Source organism: Lissotriton vulgaris, chromosome 2_1 (assembly GCF_964263255.1).
Source record: "Lissotriton vulgaris chromosome 2_1, aLisVul1.2, whole genome shotgun sequence".
Taxonomy (NCBI): Eukaryota; Metazoa; Chordata; class Amphibia; order Caudata; family Salamandridae; genus Lissotriton; species Lissotriton vulgaris.
The window spans coordinates 409,502,981-409,526,103 of record NC_141687.1 but is presented as its reverse complement, the minus strand read 5'-3'; positions in this window follow the sequence as shown (position 1 = coordinate 409,526,103).

Genomic DNA, 23,123 nt, shown 5'->3' with positions numbered 1-23,123 from the left:
TGGCACAATACATACATGTGGGCCCTCTTCCCACCCCTCGGTACTCTGTGGATCATGGGGTTATCCTCAGGTGATGCCACCAGGTGCAGTTAGGCGGTCCAAAACCCTAAGATCAGCAAGCCTAGCACCACCTCAGCGTCTTCAGAGGCAGCAGCTGTGGGATGCGGCTCCACCATATCCTGGGGGCAGCATGGGGACGCACCTGCTGCCCCCGTCGCCGTGTAGGCCCAAATCTGTAGGGCCTGCCCTGCGCCCTGCTCCGGGCCCATGAAGCCTCCAAGGCCTCCACGAGCTGTGCTCCTGGCCCTGTGCATACAGCAATAATCCGGGATCCAGGTCCCACGCAAGCCCCACACTTCTCTTCCAGTCCACCACGCTGCCGGCGACACTCAGGTTCCGCAGATTTGGCCCCCTCTGCTCCTGACCATGCTGAGAATCCACACAATTCCCCACCGTACCCCTGGTCTCACACAGGTGCAATTTCCTCCGGCCACAGTGCTCAAAGACAGCTTTTCTGTGTGGGCCTGTGACTTTGTGGGCACCAAACCCTCCACCAGTGGCGCGCCTGGCCACGCGTGAACTTCAGACCCTGCAGCAGCCGCACGTCGGGCCCTTGATGCCCTACACTCTACCAGCCGTGCTCCTGGGTGCATGTGGGCTCCGCACTGTATGTCAGCAGTGCTAATCGCCCTGCGTGGGCTTGAAGCCTTCAACCAGCCACTGTGCTCCTGTGTCCCTACAGCCACTGTGCTCCTGTGTCCCTACAGCCACTGTGGACTGTGCTCCTGTGTCCCTACAGCCACTTTGCTCCTGTGTCCCTACAGCCATTGTGGACTGTGCTCCTGTGTCCGTACAGCCACTGTGCTCCTGTGTCGCTACAGCCACTGTGCTCCTGTGTTGCTACAGCCACTGTGCTCCTGTGTCCCTACAGCCACTGTTTCCTGTGTCGCTACAGCCACTGTGCTCCTGTGTCCCTACAGCCACTGTACTCCTGTGTCCCTACAGCCACCGTGCTCCTGTGTCCCTACAGCCACCGTGCTCCTGTGTCCCTCCAGCCACCGTGCTCCTGTGTCCCTACAGCCAGCCGTGCTCCAGTGTCCCTACAGCCAGCCGTGCTCCAGTGTCCCTCCAGCCGCTGTGCTCCTGTGTCTCTACAGCCAGCTGTGCCCACTATCGGACTCGTAGCGGAGGAGGTCCATGCGGTAAGTCGTGAGGGGGTGACACCATGAGTTACCCGCACCGGGTGACACCAACCCTAGTGACGCCACTGCTGCCAGTTGCATTATTCTATATGAGGATGGTTGCACACTCTAGAACAGGGCTATCCCCGTACGAGGTGGTCTTTGGTAGGCCACCGAATATGTGGGGGACGCCTCTGCCCCGTAAAATAACCGATGTTGATTGTAATATGCTGACAGATTACCTTGCCTCCTTGATGTCTGCACTACAATCTTGTCGTTCACAGGTGGCTGCAGCCTTTCCCGACAACACCGAGGTGAAGCCACACCAGATTGTACCTGGGGATTACATTCTTATCCGGAACTTCGACAGGAGGAGTCCGCTGAAGCCCCGCTGGCAGGAGCCGAAGCTCGTCTTACTGACTACGAGGACGGCAGTGAAGCTGGAGGGCCGCAAGGGATGGGTCCACATGAGTCATGTTAAAAAACTTTACGGATCGCCGCCAGAGACTGACTCTTCCTCCCCCTCTAAGGACTGCCCAGATTCTAGTGACTCTAAACTTCCCCTGGCAGAGAAAACTCCTTCGCAGGAATATCGTTTAAAGCTGAGGTCTAGCAAGTCAGACAGTTTAATTGTTTAAGTCCTCCCCTAGGTGAATCGGTTAGACAGATTCTGACATGTACCCGTTAGACCCCAATAGAGAGAGAGACAGACAGAAACAGCTCAAGAAACGAGAATATTGTAAATCTCTTCGTAGTCACTGTATTGTGACATTATTGATTATGTTTTTTCTGAGTCTTACGATTATTGCTGCAAGTTTACTGTTACATATGTTTTTCCCTATCTCCATACATGCACATCTTTTTCCGAATAGCACTGACGAGCATACTTTCAGTGAACTACCCCCGCACGAGTTATCCTACAGGCTTGCGCTGCGCAACAATACTTTTATCAGCATGTTACACCATTCCCATCAGTCCAGTAATGCTACCAATTGTTGGATATGTGGCCGACTTCCTCCCTATCAGAAATACAAGGGAGTCTTGCCCCTCTTCCCGTATCCGTTCACACATAATGGTTCCTGTGGTGCCTGGTTTAGTTTAATAAATTCCTTAGACTCTAATTCAGTAATATACAAAGGCAATTGGGTATGGGGAAATCTGAACACAGTTCTGCATAAAGTATGTCATCCTGACAAGGAGGGTCTTCCACAAAGGACAGGGACCGATCTAGAAAATGAAGTATATGGATTAGGTAATTATACACTCAACCTCATGATTCTGAATGTGCAATCCGATACAGGTCCAGACTTACCCTCTATGTCCGTGTTACCAGTCAAAGGCGAATTATGTGTCAGAAAGAATGGTTCAGTACCCCTAGGTCATAGTAAATGTACTACTGTGATCGATTTCAGTGATAAAGGTCAGTCTACATTCAAAGCTACCCGTCATTCCTATTTCGTCTGTGGTCATACAGCCTATATACGGTTGCCACTAGATTGGGATGGGACATGTTATATTGCATTCCTTCTGCCACCTGTTTTTCTAGCTCCATCCGACTATCATAAGAACTCCCGACTAGTACCTAATAGACCCAAGAGAGAACTCCCGATTGTCGACTATACTGAAACGGCATGGGAACGATATACAGATTTCAATAAAGGTTTCTTTCCCTATTTAGGAGCTGTCTTCAACAGTAAATCAATACGCCACTTGACCAGAACCCTTGAAGCAGTGGTAAATGAAACTACTTCCGCCCTAGGCAACTTAACAGAGGAACAGTCTGCTATGAGACTTGTTGTCCTTCAAAATCGTCTTGTTCTTGACGTCATCCTGGCCGATAGGGGCGGAGCCTGTAGAGTCATCGGATCGAGTTGCTGTGTTTTCATTCCAGAAAACGCACTGTCAGTATATAAAGCAATAACGCGTCTCCATAAGATTGCAAGTCAGATACACCAGAATCCAGGAACCTGGACGTGGTCCGGTTGGTTCTGGAGCATGTTATCAGCCTGGGGTTGGAAAGTCCTATCCTTCCTCGGAATAGCCCTTCTCATAGTATTCAGTTGTTGCCTATGTATGCAATGTGGGCCAGCGATTTGCGGCTTGTGCGCCACATCATGTATTCCTCATCCAAGTCCACGTTCTAAATCCCGCCTGAAAAAGGAAGAGCAAATGATGTTATATGAACAAATAGATGGATTAATGAAAATTGATATATCATGAAGGGTCCGTAGGGGACAAGGAGGGAATGAGGTAATATACATTTTTGGTCAATTGTGTCCCCTAACGTGAACCCCACCGTCTCCATGTACGAGCTTAAAGTGCATGTAACTTCCCTCCTCGACCTGCTATGAAGACGCATATACATTTGCGTCAAACGTTAACATGTCCTCTTTCAGATCCACCATAAATGGATCGATAATTCAGTTACTTAGTATGCCGTGCCAACGTCTTTTCATGGTGCACTTCCACGTTTTCCTAGCCCTGCAGAGCTAGGCCCTGATTTCTGCCATCGAGCCCTTTCTGTTCTCTACCTGAAAGCTGCAACGTGGGATACATCCCTGACCTCTGTTCTACTCCCTGCGTGGCGAGCGGTGCCCGGCTCGGCCTGCTTGCCTGCCAAAGACAGTATTTTGCCTTCAAGTTATCAGTATAGCCGAGTTCAGCTCCTCGAAAACACATTCCAGTCTAGCAGAATAGATAAACATTTCCTGGCTGCAGAGCAAAGGGCTCGGCCTCTCTGTCTCCATGCAAGTAATTCATTGCTCCTGTTACCATGGTAGGCCCATGGCCCCTCGCATTACACGTAGACACGTAGTCACATATGCACGCATTAATAGTCAGTATAGAGTAGCCTCTGCCCAAGAGACCTTTCCTTCTAGATAGTATAGTTCCCCAAACACGAGATATCAGATATGATTTAGGAACGAGTCGATCTGACATGCCAGACTTCTGTCTCTTTCCTCTAGTGTTAAATGTCAAGTTCCCTGACCCCTCCAGCCTCACGTCAGTCACACGTCATGCTGCTGCGCGCGCATCCTTGCTACAGATTTCTGCTGACACTGCAAGATTCCGCTATGTTACCACCCACTTGTGACACTTTCATGTGACGTTTCTAGCACACACCTCTGTGTACGCCCTCGTGCACGCCTTTCTGTTACGCACATGTGTTCTTATCACGTTTCTCTCAGCTGTTACGCCTTCTGTATTCTTCACCATCATATGGATTTACTATAAATGATGTACGCTGTCAATAAAATATGTGCTATCCCTTCCTGATCCTTGATGGTGAAAGGAACATGATATCCCTGGTTCGAACCATTCCATTTTATGGAATAAAACCCCTTTTAAAACTCAGATATCACGGATTTTGCCTCTTTATTTCCGATTGAGTTATTTAATTGTACTTTACTGCATAGAAATTCCGACAGTAAATATCTATTTACCACAGGGGGTCTATCAGGGCAATCCAGTTTGATTCTCACGAGGAGATGTGCGTTTTCCAATGAGTGTGTATTGGAGAAGAGGTGGGGCAGCTATCCATCCATGGCCCCCACCGCCAAACACCCTTTTAAGCATAACAAGGCGACGGCTTAGCACTGCAGATGTGACTCATTGCAAGGGACGCAGTTCATGGGCTAAAAAGAGATGCTGTAAACACTTTTTGGGGGTTGGTGATCATATGTAACCAACATGGGAGGCTAAAGAGAAGGAGAGATTACCTGGGGGAGTCATACTTAAAAGTGGGGTGAGGGGGCTGTAGAAGACCTGTGAATATACAAAGGTACTGTTGTCTCGTCAGTGCGAGGCGGTGGGCCAGTTCTGGCATGTAGTACAGCTTCAGGGTTCAAAGGCTCCTCAAGAGACCTTCACAGGAGCTACATTTAAAAAAATGTCTGGACGCCAACGGAAAGGGCAAATAAATCAAATATAAAACTGCAGGAAAGGGAATATGGGCGCAGCTCGCTGAGGGGGTGGGGGTGCTGAGGAGAAAAAGAAAACGGCTGTAACTCTCCGATGATGGCAGGGAGGCAAGGACGTTCTGAATGGGACCCAGATCTCTCACCAAAAAATCAAATACCTAGTTGAAACATTCCATTTCCTGCCTAATGGACTTTGTGAGGGTAGTCCCAGTTAAGAACTACCGTTTATGCCAAGGAGTCCAGAGTGACATGTTGTACATTACGAGCATACACAGCTTTTGCTACCACGGTTAGGTCTCGCAGTGCTTTCACTCTGAGAGCCCTTTTCAGGCGTAGAATTCTAGGAAAACATGAGACAACAAAAACAAACAGAACATTTTGTCCACACATATGTGGCAAAGCACGCACACAATGGAAGGGGGGAGGAAGGGAAATTGAAAGCATGCCGCCATCCGCGCACGCACATTTTGTACACCCATACGCGGCAAGCGGCATTTTCCTTGATATGACAACGAAAGCTCCACAAGATGGCGTCGGACTGCCCACAGTCCGTACGGACACGCGTTTGCTGTCTGCTTTGAACAGATGGCGAGAGCAGCCATCTTTGTCCATGCAGACGCGTGCACGTAAGCCCACAGGGAGAATTGATTCCAAAAGGTCCTCCTCATGGCGAGAGATGTGCTGCTTTCGCAAGGCGAGAGCTAAAAATTGCATTACATAGGGTCTGAATATTATTAAAATCTATGGGCCTCATTTACAATGAAATGGTGTAGGGGCACAGCGATTTTAGCATAATTATAGATTTGCCACATAATCCATCATCTGCCGCTTAATCTGCTAATTTTACCCAAAAATGATTTACTCAAAATGGTCAAAAGTTACTAAAAAGCAGCAACAGGTGTTGGCGCTCTGTTAGAAGGCCCTTTGTAAAACTGTACCGGTTACCTTTTTGTTGCTTATTGCTATCTTTGGGTGTTAAACTGGTACTAATGAGGTGCATCCACAGATTGACTGTTTCTCTGGAGAACATTTATGGTTGTCAATGATAAGGAATACTAGGTTCTAGAAATGTTTGTCATGAGGGGTCCTTATGCCTAAAATATTTTGATGGGGGGTCCCGGCATAAAAAAGTTTGAAGACCAATGCTCTAAGCATTAATTTATACTTCAGACATTCCTATTATGCAAAACGAATCTCTCTTGTTTACGCACAATTTTTTTTAAATTCCAATGATAACCCAATTATCCAAGTTTTCCACTACAGATCCAAGCCCAAAACTTATTTTCCAACAATTTCCTAGATTCATTTCTTAAATTAGTACTGTCACCAATGCGTTTCGTGCAAAAGCCTTCTTCAGCGAAAAAAATATATGTACATTTGCAAACTGAAACACAGAAAGCACTACATTAACCAAACATTGTAGAACCTGAAAACAGTTCTAAACATGAGCATGCGCTATCTCCTGCCCTTCTGGGTATAGATTATTCTGCCCTTAATTCTGTACTTAGCTTTCTAAACATAGTGATACGAAATCTTCCCTTACCATAAGTATCTGATTATTGACACCCACCCCCTCACTAACAAAAACAATTCTAACCATGAAAAATACAGAGGGAGGTTTTGCTGCGCAGTGACAGTCTCAACCACAACAGCAACAATCAGCAAAATAATGTAGGTCAAAAACACATTCTGAAACAGCATACCCTATCCATTATGTTAATTTCCAAAGATCGTCAGAACAAGGAAAACCACAGTTTAAATATTTTCCTTTACATTACTTGCGAATGTAACTTAGTTCTGATTAAGGCATGTCACAGATCGCAGCAATGATGAACTGTCTTTTAAAAAACAAACATGAGCAAGCAAAGAATCTCTTGCCAAGAGTTATCTGACCTCTAACAACACATTGCTACAGTTTTGAATAGCTGTTCTCTTACATTGTTCAAAATGCTAAAAAGAAAATGTTTTCCAAGTTAAATAAAAAACAAACAAATTCTGCACTGTGACCTTTGCATATTCTCAATGATAAGTAAACATACAGCAATTGTACACAACTAAATATATAGCTCAGAGTAAAAAAAAAAGCATATAGAAATACTGTAAGAATATTTGGAAATAAACCCTTGATACTAACGGGTGTGGTTTAAAACTCAGAGGCTCATTATGGAGCCGGTCGGACGAGCGTCTGACCGCCATCGCAGTGGGAGTGAAACTGCGTATTCGGTGGTTTCACCCCTGTTATCCAATGCGGCCACCAGCACGGCAGTCGGAAATATACCTACTCCAAGTGCAGCTAGTGCTAAAGCCCAGAAAAGGGCCACAGCGCAAGCTGCAATTGAAAATGGCAGATGTTTAGAATTCATGGACCGGCATTGCAGAAAGTAATCCCTACCTGAGGGCCTGAGGAGACATCAGCTTTATTGTAGGGATTACGGTCCAACCGCTGCCCCAACAGGCTCCTTGAGCCTGTCTGAAAAGCAGCAGTTGGTCCCTCTACCCGATGCCTCTGACCACTGGATCATAATCCGCCGCTCATACCGCTTCATTGGTTCTCTATGGGACCACCACCGGTGGCCTGTCGGTGGCAGGCCTGCCGACATCAGAATGAGGGCCTTACTCACTTGGAAATTCTTTCAAGCTTGCAGCAGGTGATGCATCAAGTGTTCATGAAAAGTTACACAGATAAATGTATAACCATTCATGAATATAGGTAAAGGTACCAGTAGCCTAAAACAAGAGAAACATACAGCTCAAATAGCTCTTGGCTAGAGATTCTTTGTTTGATCACATTTGTTTTTAAAAATTCAGCCCATGATTGCTGCGAACCCCGATGTGACCTAATCAGAACCTAGTTTAATATTTAAGTAGCTTTGGCCTCTGTCTCTCATGTGGAGTATGCAAAAAGAACAATTGATGGAGAGAATGCAGAACAATGTCATACATTCACCCAAGTACAGAGATCTGGGCCTAAAACCATCGTTTTTTTGCTCACCATGCCATTCCAGTTTGGACCCAGCCATATGGAAATCAGTCTTGATCCTGCGCCCAATGGGAACAGTCCAGCCCGAACTGCCGGGCCAGGTCCTCCCTGGACTGGAAACAAGCATCCTAGGACCAGTTTCAGGCTTTCAGCCCTCATCAACCAGGACAGCTTGACTCCAGTGGCATGGAGAGCACGGGACACACGTCTGGGCATACCCGTCCCAGTCAGGGTGACAAATGTAAAAAGAACGATTTATTGACAGAATGCAGAACAATGTCATAACATCACCTCAGTACAGAGATCTGGACCTAAATCCATCGTTTTTCTGCTCCCCTTGCCATTCCAGTTTGGAACCAGCCACATGCAAATCAGTCTTTACCCTGCACCCAATGGGAACAGTCCAGCCCAAACTGCCAGGCCAGGTCCTTCCTGGACTGGAAACAAGCATCCTAGGACCGGTTTCAGGCTTTCGGCCCTCATCAGCCAAGATAGCTCGACTCCAAGTGCCCTGGAGAGCACGGGGGCCACATCTGGGCATACCAAAGAACGATTGATGGACATAATGCAGAACAATGTCATACATTCCCCCCAGTACAGAGAGCTGGGCCTAAATCCATCGTTTTTTTTGCTCACCATGCCATTCCAGTTTGGACTTAGCCATATGCAAATCAGTCTTGACCTTGCGCCCAATGGGATCAGTCCAGCCCGAACTGCCAGGCCAGGTCCTCCCTGGACTGGAAACAAGCATCCTAGGACCGGTTTCAGGCTTTCGGCCCTCATCAGCAAGGATAGCTTGATTCCAGTGGCATGGAGACCACGGGACCCACGTCTGGGCATACCCGTCCCTCTCGGGGTGACAAATGCAAAAAGAACGATTGATGGACCGAATGCAGAGCAATGTCATACATTCACCCCAGTACAGAGATCTGGGCCTAAAACCATTGTTTTTTTGTTCACCATGCCATTCCAGTTTGAACCCAGCCATATGCAAATCAGTCTTGACCCTGCACCCAATGGGGACAGTCCAGTCCGAACTGTCAGACTAGGTCCTCCCTGGACTGGAAACATGCATCCTAGGACTGGTTTCAGGCTATCAGCCCTCATCAGCCAGGATAGCTTGACTCCAGTGGCATGAAGAGCAAGGGACCCACGTCTGGGCATACCTGTCCCACTCGGGGTGACAAATGCAAAAAGAACAATTGATGGACAGGATGCAGAACAATGTCATTCATTCACCCCAGTACAGAGATCTGGGCCTAAATACATCATTTTTTGCTCCCCATACCATTCCAGTTTGGACCCAGCCATGTGCAAATCAGTCTTGACCCTGCACCCAATGGCAACAGTCCAGCCCGAACTGCCAGGTGAATCCCCAAAACTGGTCCTCGAACGCTTGTTTCCTGTCCGGGGAGGACCTGGCTTGGCAGTTCGGGCTGGGCTGTTCCCACGAGGCACAGGGTCAAGACTGATTTGCTTATGGCCAGGTCTAAACTGGGGTGGCATGGTGAGCAAAAGAATGATGGGTTTAACCCAGATTTCTTGACTGGGGTGAATATTTTGATTTGTTCTGTATTCCGTCCATCAAGTGTGGGTCTTTTGCTTTCCCGCCCTAAGTGCGCCAGGTATGCCCAGACATGGGTCCTGGGCTCACTGTGCCACTGGAATCAAGCTATCCTGGCTGAAAAGGGGTGAAACCCAGAAACCGGTCCTAGGATGCTTGTTTCGGTCCAGGGTGGACCTGGCTTCGCAGTTCAGGCTGGATTGTTCCCATGAGGCACAGGATCAAGACTGATTTGCACTAAGAAAGGGTATGTAAAAACTCCCTAATTTCATAACAGGTCTCTGTCTCCTTTCTGTCTAACAACTCAGTCTGACACACTACAAGAGATCCCTGGAATGTTCAGGGCAGCTCTGCAATTCACTTCTGCTGTCTAGTTTCTCACTCAAACCCTCCTCCAGATATCCCATTTGCATGCAATAAATACAAAATTAATTAGAATGTATCTACTTTGTCACACATGTGTCATATCTGCATCCTCTACAGTACACACCAAATGATACACATATAAGACATGCATGTTCCACATAGATGGGAAAATTATGCTTTGTCACTATGTGGCGGGGTTGATCACAGGGCCTAAGCCCAACTCCACCACAAGCACCCATTCCTACGTTACGCATGGTTTTTGGCCATGCCCGTCTGGGGTATTTTGTGTGAGTGGGTGAAGTATTTTTTTCCCAATGGGGTTTGAATCCTCAGGTAACAGCGGCTACCAATGAATCCCTTGTGGGTAGATCTGCGAAGGATCCAAATCCCTAGATATCGATAATTTTCTTTCTTTGATACCTTCCAAACTACTGAGCAGATTTACACCAAATCACAAAACAGATCGTTCTGGACCAAGATCTAGCTTTCTTTCAAATTTGGTGTATTTTCATTCTGCAGTTCGGGCTGTAGCCGTGTTTACAACTGCAAAATCACCAGGATTCATCTGTTAACAAAGTTTCAGTCATAAATTATATATCTGGGGATTCTGCATTGAGTATCTCGAGTTGGTGCTTACCCAGCGAACGTGTCTTAATGTAAAATATTTTGAGGTGATTAGTGTTTCGTTTAATGGGGACGGAAGAAACATTGCTGAAATGGGTTTTGGCAGTACTGTAACAAATGAGTTCTGGTTTAGAATGCCTAATTTACTTCGTTTTGGCAGAAGAGATGGGTCTGGTTGGTGACTTCATGAAAAAATGTATCTAAGGTTACTAGAGGAATAGACCAGTTTTAGGGGCATAGTGGCTGGCCCCTGGCCCCAAACTATATTGCTGGTCATTCTCTCATAAGAGCACCTAATGATTTTTAGAAGATTATTTGGCACACCGTAGGGGTGGAGAGGTTTCCAAAGAGTCTCTCTGTCCATGCTGCGAATGCCTTCTGATAATCGATGAAGTTGACATAGAGGAGGGAGTTCCATTCCATCAACTGCTCAAAGTTGTTGAACAGTGTTGCAATTTGGTCTGTGCGGGATCTATCTTCATGGGAGCCAGCTTGCTCATTTTGCAACTGAAAGTTGAATTGTTCCTTCCATTCTTTTCAGGATGACTCTGTTGAATATTTTGCTTAGGGTTATCCCTCTGTAGTTTGCACAGTTACTCAGGTCTTGATGAGATATCCCTCCTTCCAATCTGATGCCACGTTTACTTCTTCCGAGATCCTTCTAAACATGGGGTAGAGCATGTGTACTGAGGTTTCAATATCTGCCTTCAGTACCTCTGAAGGAATGTTGTCAGGTCCTGCTGCCTTTCCATTTCTAAGATGTTTGATGGATTTCTGTATTTCTTCCCTGGCTGGCCAGCTGCAGTTGACTGGCAAGTCCTTTTCAGCTGGCTGTATGTCTGGTGGAGACTGTGGCACTGGCTGGTTCAGCAGTTTTTCAAAGTGTTCCACCAATCTTCATTGTTGGCCTTTGGGTAAGACTTACTATTTCCACTCCAGTCTGTACAACATTAGGGAAAGCATTGGACGTCAGAAGGGTTAAATTTAGTCTTCTCACTCCAGTCTAGGCAACAGCAGGGAAAATACTTCACTTCAAACAAATTACATATTTGAATAACCATATTAATTTAGAACAAATATATAATTCTTGATATGAACATTATCAATTAACCCCAACAACACTATAAAAAACATAAAACAAGTAAACAATTTACATAATTATCAAACAATTTAATAATTATGTATTACATTTTTTAACTGTATTTGTTACTTAATTATCTTCTCACAAATGCCTCTTAAACCTAGCCGCCCACACTTAAAATATAACTAAAAGAAATAAGTATGGCAAGATTTGACTACTTGATAATCAATTAAATAATTCATATTAAATAAATAATTATTAATTCATTATTACTTAACTTGCCCCTCTATATCCCTACAAACCCAACAGCCCCACACCTAAAATATAAACTAAAATGCAAATATCTTATGCAACTTACACAATTAATAATCAATTACATAATTATTAAAAGGTTCATAATTAATTGTTAATTAATTATTACTCAATTACCTTCTCACCCTATACCCTAAAAAACCCAGCAGCCCGCTTCTAAAATATAACTAAAAAATATAATTATTACACAATTTACATAGGTAGTAAATTATTAATGATAAATTAATTGTACAAATTGTGAGGCTTCAGACAGTGGGATGATATAGGTATTTCAACAGTGGGAGACGTGATCGCGAGGGGGGAACTAAAAACCTTTCAGGCGCTTAGGGAAGAATTTGGTTTGCACAACACCCAGTACTACAAGTATGCACAGCTGAGACATGCATGGAGGGCACAAAACATCACACTCACGGACAATCCAGAGTACGCACCACTGGAGGGTAGGTTGCTCCAGGAACAGATACTGGGTGGGGCGGTATCCCTCACATATAAAACATTGACCAACAATTTGTTAGGTGATTTACAGGATCTACGGAGCAAATGGGAGGCAGACGTGGGAGGCATGGAAGATTTGGATTGGGAGATTGTCCTCATGCACCCACGCGAGGTGGCGATTAAGTCGAGGCTCCGCCTCATACAATTGAATGTGCTCCACAGAACCTATTTTGACAGGGTGCGACTTTTTAAAATGGGGAGGATAACGGACACAGCGTGCCTTAGGTGCCGCCGACAGAGTGGCAACTTTTTCCACACGCTTTGGGGGTGCAAAGCCATACAAGTATACTGGGAAAGCATATTCACAGAATTAGATGGCTTTGTTAGGCATGACAACAGAAGTGGACCTGGCTCGCCATTTGATTATCTTTTTGGTACTTGCTTTGGTGGTGGCGAAAAGGGATATTGCAAGACACTGGGGGTGCCCAAAACACCAGATATAGAGGAATGGAGGAGGGGGTTGACTTGTATATGGCCGCCGAGAGAGTGACTTATAAAGCCAAAGGGTACCCCAAAAAGTTTCAGAGAGTGTGGGCAAAGTGGAGAAAATACCATGGACTGGTGTGAGGCCGCAGAGAAGAAGAGTGGGAGGTTAGGAGGGCCCCCAACGCGACGGATCGGACGGCAGTGAATTTAGGGGCCGTGTACATACTTGGCTGATCAGACTGATCAGATCAGACTACGTGTGAGAGATGGAGGAGGTCTTAATAGGGGGAGGTGGGGTGGGTCCGGGGGGGTGGAGGAGGGGTGGGCGTGTAGGCTGCTGTTCTGGGGATTGTTTTATTTTATTTTTTCTCTCTATGTTTCTGTTGAAGATTTAAGTGTTCTATCGATACTTGTGGAATCCAAAAAAGAAAAGTTGCGCAACTGACGGACAGAGGCGGAATGTTGACGCCCTGCCGAGTGCTGATTTTTTCCATTTGTGATGCTGTCTGATGCAACAATAAAAAGAATTTAAAAAAAATAATAATAATTTATTGGTAATTAAGTGTTCCTTATTTAACTTCCATCACTGTACCTATCAACCCACCACAACACTATAAAAAATTATTAGCAGTTAAATTAAACATTTTAAAATGCATAAAATTACAAACTATATAAAAAACTATAATCATTTCTATAAACAATAACACATAAAATGAATACATGAACTAAAACATATTAGGATAAATAGGGTTTTAAGATAAATAAAAAACTATTTTTTTACAACTATATTATTGAAAACAATATTAACAACAACAATATTCCTAACAATGATATTCCTAAAAAACAAAACGATATTTGTGACAGCAATATTTCGGCATCACAATATTTTAATTTCAAAATTGTTTTCTGATATTTCTGTCTCCCCATATTTACAACTCAATATTTTGTCCAAAAACTCCATTCCTTTCCTGTTTGGCCCCACCAGCACTAGGTTAAGCAACAGAGCCTTCCTCCTAAGAAGATAATATTATGGGTGATTCATCCAAACCATATAGATAGTTGTCCCGCAGATTATAGAACGTCACAACATTTTATTAATTCATATTTTATTGGTATCAAAAAAGTACTAAGATAATCTCATATAAACACAGTTAAAAGTTCTGTCAATAAGCAGGCAGAGGCCCATGTTGAAAAACAAACAACATTTAGGGGCCCATTAGGATGGCGGGCAGACAACGTAAAATGGGACCGCCCGTCATAAGGGCGGCGGTCCCGTGGGGGCCATTAGGATGCACCCGCCACACTGGCGGGTGCATCCCGCATTTTTAACATTGCGGCGGGCGGCGCTGAAAGCATAGCCGTCCGCAATGCTAAAAATGCACATTGTGCACTTCAATGCACAACGTGACAAGCACCGTGTGGTGCCTGTCACGTTGTACAGTGAAGTGCAGGGGTGTACCCCCAATGTGCACCCCCCGGAGTCCCTGGGGGACCGCAATGGGCCCCCACAAGCCATTCCCGTATGCCTTTCTGTGGCGGCGTTGCCGCCACGGAAAAGCATGTCTCGGCCTTCACCCTAATATGGATGGCGGTGTCTAACAGACAACCCCACCATATGATACCCTTTTCCGCCCGGTCAACTCCTTGACCAGGCAGAAAAGCGGCAGACGGTCTTTCCGTCTGCCGCGGTCCCCCGGCATAGTTTTATGGCGGGGGGAAAGGGTGGCGGGTGGGGAAGGATGTCGGGCTGATTGCCACCGCCCGCATGTCAGTGGCGATCCGCCCGACATCCTAATGGGCCCCTAAGTTCGGAACACTATATATATATCGACAACATATTGTAAATAACAATAATTCAATCACAAGAAAACCAATGTTAAATTTGGTGGTCTCTGGTTGCCACAGGTAGGTACTTGAGACAAATAAGGACCCTCTCCTCTAGTGAGGGAAAGGGGATTACATACCTAAAATAACCCCTGCTCACCCTCTAGGTTGCGTGGCGCGAGCAGTCAAGGCTTATTTCAGGGACGTTGTAAGTTAAGCAGTTGGGACCACATACAGTAACCCAGTGACAACACTACAAATGGACACCACACAGGTTTTATATAAAAAATAAGTAGACTTTATATAGAGTTACCACAAGACGATAAACGACATAAATACACACTATGATTGCTTGATAAAATAGTAGATTTAAGCTTAGTTCAGTTCAGTTCTTAGATGCGACACTCTGCGTCAATGTACCTTAAGTTGCGTTGCGCTTCCACAACAAGCAATGTCGCAGCGATGGGAAATGAGGCAAAGTTCAGATACAAAGAAATAAAGACATGAAGATCTTCCAGATGCAGCACACTTCTCGGGGATGGGAGAAGCTCTCGGTTCGATGCGTGGACTACAGAGGCGATATCCAAGATGCGACGGCAGCAGCTCTGACGGCGGCGCACTTCTCGGGGATGCGAGGTGCTCTTGGTCGATGCGGTGCAATGCGACAGTTCCAACAGCGACACCCTCCTTCGGAGTTGCGACGGCAGGCACAGCGACACGCTCCGACCTCGTTGCGAGATTCTTCTCCTGATGCGGTGCAGTGCAACAGCTCCAGCGGCTACACCCTCCTTCTTCGGAGTTGCGGCGGCAGAAGCGGCTACGGCAACACGCTTCCTCTTCGTTGCAGCACGCTTCTCTCTGAAGCGGTGCAGTGTGACAGTTCCAGAGGAGACACCCTTCTTTCTCCGGAGTTGTGGCTGCAGGCACAGCGAGGGCGCCTTTGAGTCGTACTTCCAGCTCCTTGCGACACACAGTTCCTCATAAGGCCCAAAACAGCAGCAGGCACTTCCAAAAGAACTCTGGGGAGCTGGGGGTGAAGTCTGTTGTCCCTGAGACATCTGCAGGAGGCAAGCTCTTTTCCAAGCCCTTGGAGATCCTTCACAAGTTGAAAGCAAAGTGCACAAAGTTCTTTTCTCCTTCCTTTGGCAGTATGGCAACCACTGCAGGCCAATCTCACCAGCAGCACTTCAGCTTGGGAATAGTCTCTCCTCAGTTTCTTCAGGGTCCTCTCCTCAGTAAAGGTTTCTTCTTGTAGTCCAAAAGTGATCTAATTTCATGGGACCAGGGTCCCAATATTTATACCCAGAAATCTTTTGTTCTCTGAGGGGAGAGGGGCCTTTGCCCAGTCCAAACCAGTTCTGAAGCACTCTGTTTACCAGACTTCTCCTTTCCTTTCACAGTGCAGGGCATGCACATCAGACGCCCCACAGGAGGTGGCGCCAGCATTGTGGAAGGCAAGTATAGTCCTGGAGCACTTTGTTGACAGGACTCCTTCTCTTCTTTCAGTGTGCAGGGCAGAGACATCAGCCACTCCCAGGGGGTGGAACCAGCATTGTGGAGGGCAGGCACAGACCTATTCAAGGTTCAGGTGAACTCCTCCCTCCCACCTGGATGCAGATCTCTCTATTCACAACTGGGTGACTCAGCCTGTCTCCTGAAATACCCCAGCCCTGTCACTCACAGAAACCAGACATAGGAATTCACAAACTAGCAGAGGCAGGTTTGAATGGTTAGACAAGCAAATACCTACTTTCTAAAAGTGGTATTTGAAAACACAGAATATTAAAATAAACTTTACTAAAAGATTTATTTTTTTATTCTGAGTTCAGGCATACTAAACTCGAATTTCCACCATGTTCTCCGAGCCTGTTAGGATTATAAAATGTAACAATTCTAACAGCTCATTCTGGCCTATGGAGAACAGGTAGCCTTGCAATAGTGAAAAACGAAAATGGCTGTAATTCACTATTAGGACATGCCACACACATCAGGGCTTGTCCTACCTTATACTTACAATGCACCCTACCCCTGGGCCTATCATAGGGGTGACTAATATGAAGAAAAGGGAAGGTGTAGGGACTGGCAAGTGGGTGCACTTGCCCAGTCAGCATGACAGTACCAGACTGCACGCAGGCTTTGCAATGGCGGACCTTAGACACATTTTACAAGGTTGCTTCTGTGGGTGGCACAACCGGTGCTGCAGGCCCACTAGCAGCATTTGGATTACACGCCCTGGCACACTTAGTGCACTAGGCTAGGGTCTGACAGGTAAACCAAATTGCCAAACATGGAATCACTAATCCATACATCAATTTATCATAGAGACCACTCATACTATGGCACTGAATAGCAGTGGCACAGTGCCCAAAGCATCTAACACAGCAAAAACACATGAGGCAACAGCAATAAATGGAAGGGAGACCCACGCAAATGGTGCCAGGTCTAACAACCACGTAATACAATAATACAAAAAAATAACAATACAAAGAAGACTAGACAAAAAAACGCCTACGCGCGTTTCAGAACTCACAAGCATGTACAAAGTTCCTTCTTCAGGGCAAACATTTTTGGAGGTGTTTAGAGGGCAATCTGAATTCAATGAGGTGACCACCTGATACGCAGCAGCTCACAGAACGTTAATTTGAAATGCAAGATGAAAAAGAATATCTTCCTGTAGTAAGAGACAGCTAAATGACACAAGTGGAGGCTCCACAGGTATATTACCAAGATAAACAGCGATCTCAAGATGGAATAAATGATCCAAAAGATCCAGAGGTTCTACTACGGGCCAAGGGCTGAAGGTTTTCTTCCCCGGTCTGTGCTTCAAAAGGGAAAATGCCAAATTTGTAGGTGGTGCACATTAACGGTACAATGTGAGGCACCCACCGTGCAAGTTAGCCAGAATCCGTGAATAGAAGGGAAGGAGGAATAATCACAGCATGAATAGGGTGAAAAGGACATCCAGCCTCAAAGTCCGAGCTGGACGGCGCGCGGCACCAACAGGGCAGGATAGACAGATTCCTGATGCCAAGATACAAAGAGGCTCCTCACTACATGTTTCAGGTTCACGATGGGAACGGTCAAAACGGCGTCATCACGGGATGAACCTTCTTCTCCGTCCTCCGTTCATTTAGTCCTATGTGTGAGCCTACTTCTCTATCTGTCAGTTTGCCCATCCAGTATCTCTATCCTGCAGCTGCTATCTGCCATAGGATGAAGCTGGTTCTCTGTCTGGGCAGAAATGTGTTCTCTAAGAGATCTTATTGCTGCAGCTTTCTGTGTGAATGTGGTTCAGAAATCCTGCATAAAGTATCTATCATGTTTTCTAGCTTATGTCTCTGTGTTGGTGGACCCAGGTTCATAGGGAAGTGTTGTCTTGTAGAACCAACAGATGAATCTTAAAGATCAGCGGATGAATGCAAAAAGGGGAGTGCCACAACATCGCAAAGGCTATTTACAAAGGAAATACACATGCATCACTCAAATTTGGCAGGAACTGTGATTGCTGTGTGTACTTTTAAATGTGAGTCAAATTCTCAATTAAAAACATCACAAAGAAAGCTTGGCAGGCTACTATTGTAACGGGAGAAAATAGTTTCTTATTTTTCCTGTCAAAAGCTTTTGAGAATTGGTGGGATTGATACAGTTGGTATGCTCAACAATTCCAAGGCATAGGCTATAAGTTGTTTCTTTTCTTTGACAAAACCTCTCCTAGATGGTGACTCTATCTCTTGCAGTGCTGGACTGGCTACCGGGCTTTTTGGTGTGCTGCCAAGCTGGGGGCTGATTTCGTTGACGGGGACCTGCGTGTGCTTAAAACTATTCGTTTTGCTTTGTTTCTTCAGGAGCACACGCAGAACCCCATCAACGAAAACATCCCCACCACAGTGAAATCAGCTCCCAGCTCGGCAGCACACCAAAACGCCCGGTAGCCAGTCCAGCACTGATCTCTTGTCACTACTTCTTAAAGCTTTATACTTGGTTAAGAGTCCTGTGAATGGCTGCATTGGTGTTATTTTTTGCCTGATTGTTTTAGAAAGGAGATAGACATAACCTAGCAAATGCTTAGGTAATGGCCATGGTGGATCTAGTGTCAGAGATTTGTCCGATAATATAATGAATTCATCTGCAAAACATTGTTGACGAGAATGTCTCATCCCTTTTGTCAGACATGATTTAAGAATGAAGCAACAACTTTGCCTCACGCTTTCATATGACTACCTCATGCATGTGAGTAAGGGCCATATGTATCAACAACCTGATTTGCGATTCTCAAATAGCGAATTTTTAGAAATCGCTATTTGAGAATCGCAAATAGGGATGTATGTACAAAATTGCGATTTTTTTGCGATTTCTTAGTATTCCTTAAGTGTGATTAGCAAATTGCGAATCGCAATTAAGGAATACTTTCCCATTCATTTCTATGGGCCAGGAGGCCCATAGGAATGAATGGGAAGTTATTCTCAATTTGCGATTCGCAATTTGAGAATCGCAAATTTAGAATAATTTCAAGGGTGCAGGAGTGTCCAAAGGACACCCTGTTGCTCCCCTGAAACTAGCATGGGTGCACATGTGGCGCACATACATGTATGTGCTCCACATTGCAATTTTTCAAGGAATTCGCAAATTACCACCAACTTGAAGTTGGAGTTAATTTTGCGATTCCTTATTTTGCACACAGTTTTCTTTCATTCGTACCATTTAGCACTAATGCGTTCGCAAACGCCGAAATTCTGCGAATTTCGGCGTTTGCGAACGCTTTAGTGCTTGATACATATCTCCACAAGAGAGTAAAAGAGCTCAACCCCGCTCATGGAATTTGTATTGCCTTAGATATCATATGAACAGAAACATTCATTAGATAGATGTGCAAACTGGTATACTCTGGTTACTCTTACTAATATTAATCCTGCTTCTGTACTCTTGTACTTGCATTTGAGTTTGTAGTTTGTGTTGATAATCAAGGTGCATTGTTAAACCCTGTTGTCTTAAATAAGAGAATAAAGTAGAGTTGTGTACTTGCATAGTAGTGCTACTTCCTCTTCTACTTTGTGAGGAGTAGAATCCTCCTACATGAAGGAGGGCACATCTCTACTCTCTCTGGCTAGCTCTGATAATATTGCTCCAATAATACTAGTATTTGTAAAGCGCAAACAATTACCCAAGGGAGTCGAGGCACTGAGGGCCGTAGGAAAGATTAAGCGAGTTTTGCCCAGCACCACCTGCCACTGGTGCGGGGGATCGAACCATGAGCCCCCGTTTTCTGGAGTCAGACGCCCTGGCCGCTGCACCGCACCTCTTCCCAACTTAGGTCTCACTAAAATTGGCCTTTAATAAACCTTGGATGCATGTGCTCTAGCACATGCTGTCAAGGAATACATCAACAAGAAGACCAAAATGGCTTCTTACCAGATTCCACTACTCAATAAACTGAAACTGTGCCTCCCAGAAATGAACTTGAGAACTAGCATTTAAGCTATTGCATTCTCTCATCTCGATGGTAACTAACAACTCACTGCGTTCCAAACTCAACACTGGCAATAAAATACTACATGCCTCGTCACAAGTCTGAAAGTAATTTGACCACAGCCCCCTCACCTGCATGAAGCTCCCTTTGCCTGCCCGCACCACCTCAAGGCCAGGTAGGTCATCTACAAAGCTATCACAAATGGCACTCCTACCTATTTGCTGACAAGCTGACCATCTCTGACTGCTCTTCCAACACCCATAGCCTTGACAGCATCAGACTGAAGACAAAAAATGCACGAAATGAATGAATCTACTATATTAATGATTTTATTATTTGGTGATAGAACGTGTGGTCCGATTTCAACATTTGGCTCTTATGAAGTGGTGAAAGTAACTAAAATGACTTAGAAATATTGTTGAGAAGAGTCTATTTTGGCCTAGTCAACATAATTCTAAGACTAGATTGACACGTTCTATAATTAATTAATTTTGCTCATGGAGTAGTGTGTTTGGGGCTGTTCATTGAACCAATACAAATTGTTTGCATTGTGAAGGTGTTGGCAGTATTAATGCATAGCTCATCTCTCTAGTTCCCCTGCACAGGTTTTAAAATGGGCATATTGTGGACGCAGACATGGAGGTCAGCTTGTCTCCTGAGTATGTCCATCTCCACTCAGCTAACCCACTTGAAGCTTTGTCTCTTCATATTCGACCGATCCTAGGCATGGTGGTATGGCATCGTGAGCTAGTCTCTCAATTGAGCTATGCTACCCTTTGGGTCGCTGTCTGCACTCTGTGATTGTTTTAATGAATACATAAATGAAAAAATATATAAATAAATAAAAGGCAGAGGTATTTCTATGCTGATTGTGGGAGATCAGGGCATGAAAAGGTCAATGTTTGATAAGTCGGACAATTAAATGACACTTTGTTGCAAATGGTGGCGGAAAGTGGGGTTATTTGATATGGGGATCATCAGAAAAATATTGAAAAACATGTCCTAGTCTTCTAATGAACACAAAACAGTATACTGATCCTTCAAGGAGGACCTTGGAACTGAGTCTGGAAAAAAGACTGACACATGTCCCTGGTCCAGCTCAAAATGAATTGATTAGGAAGTTGCCTGGAGCTCCATTATTTAAATACACATGTATATGTTTCAAATAGGACAACAGCCGTGGCCCATGCAGGTAAGAGCAGTGGGGCCGGGTGGGGGATGGGGAGATTTCAAAATACGCCTACGAGAGAAAATTAAATAAATAATTCATTTTCCATTGCCGTTGACTGTCGAAATTCGGCCCACAACCCCACTAGGCCCCACCGCTCTTACCTGCACTGCAGGACAAACACAGTAATGGACAGTGGGGGTTTGAGGCTTTAAAGAGAATGCAAACGGATAAGATAATGTGTAGTTTGTGCCATTGAAAGGTCAAGTGCATCAATCAACTGCAGTTTTACCTCTTCCATCCCTTGCAAGTCTTCATTTTCTCACAGGATGTGATTAAATAACTGCTGTAGATGTTTTTGTGTGGGAGATGATATAATGTAGGATATTTATTTTAGTTATTGATTTATTGCAGTAACAAAAAGTATTCTGGCAAGAAATACCCTACATAGCACTAGTTACATGGTACACAAGCCATTATAAGCAATGGTGGGAACATACAGACGCCAAGATGCCACAGCATTCGAGCGCTATACAAGCAAATAAACATAAACATAAACACATGGATGGGTAGTGAATGTTCAACATAGACATGGCAGTACAAACAAATATTTTACATGCACATGTTTACAGGGCAGGCTTTAATGAGAAGTGGGTGATGAACAGCTGACACTGAGGAATATTTTGGCATGAGATTATCCTCTGGAGTTCTTTGCCTGTAGATGTTCTCAGTTTTATCAGCAAAAAAATACAGAGATTTCCTTTTATTTAATTGCAAACTACCAATCTTTGTCCTACAACCTCCCACATTACTCAGTTCTCCCACTAACTTCCATGTTTATTTCCGGGGCTGTTACCATATTATTCTGATTAGCAGAATAGTTTTTTTTCTCTCTTCTTATGATCTCCTTATAATATCGTTCACATTTGTTGTATGGCGTTTTCTTCATTTTCATCGCCACCCATTCATCACCAAACCATCACCGTATACTGGAGATGCATACATCAATTCCCCCCCGCCCCCAGTCTGCTCGACTTCTTCTCAATTGACAGCCCCACTGACCGCTCTAGTTAGTCCACATCATCGAAGGCCTCCAGGTTGTCCTTTTTCAGCCCTTTTCATAGCTCCACTGTAGCTGTGGGGCATGTGATCTATCCGTCACAGCTCTCAAATCAAATGCCAGAGCAATACAGTGTAACAATATAAGCTACCTGGGACTCCAGGGTCTCTTGCCCTGACCAGTCCTAATCTATGCCCTTCTCTGTGCATAGTACCTACTCACATCTCATTAAATGAAGGATAACAATGTTTCTCATGTCGTTTTTGCGTCAGATCCATTTCCTCTTGGTTAGTTACTTTACCTCATGTGGAGATTCAAAGAAAGAAAATCCATAAAATGAAATACAAATTTTCCTTAAATAAGAAAACAATTTAGACAGGTGAACAATAAATGCGACCCACTGGTGGCAAAGAGCCCCTTGGGATCTTGCTGCATGCTTACTTTTCCTTTTATGTTATATTTATACCTACTCTCTTTCTGTGACTCTGCCCAATCCCCTCTAGTTAAACGAGTGCTCAGCGTCTGATGCAGCCTAGAGCTGGACTGATGGCTCTATCTGTTGCCTTTCTGAGGAAAGAGGAACCATGCTTGGAAGACCAGTTTTCTGCCCTGGATATGACTGATTGCAGAGAGAATTTACGTCTGGACAGTAGCA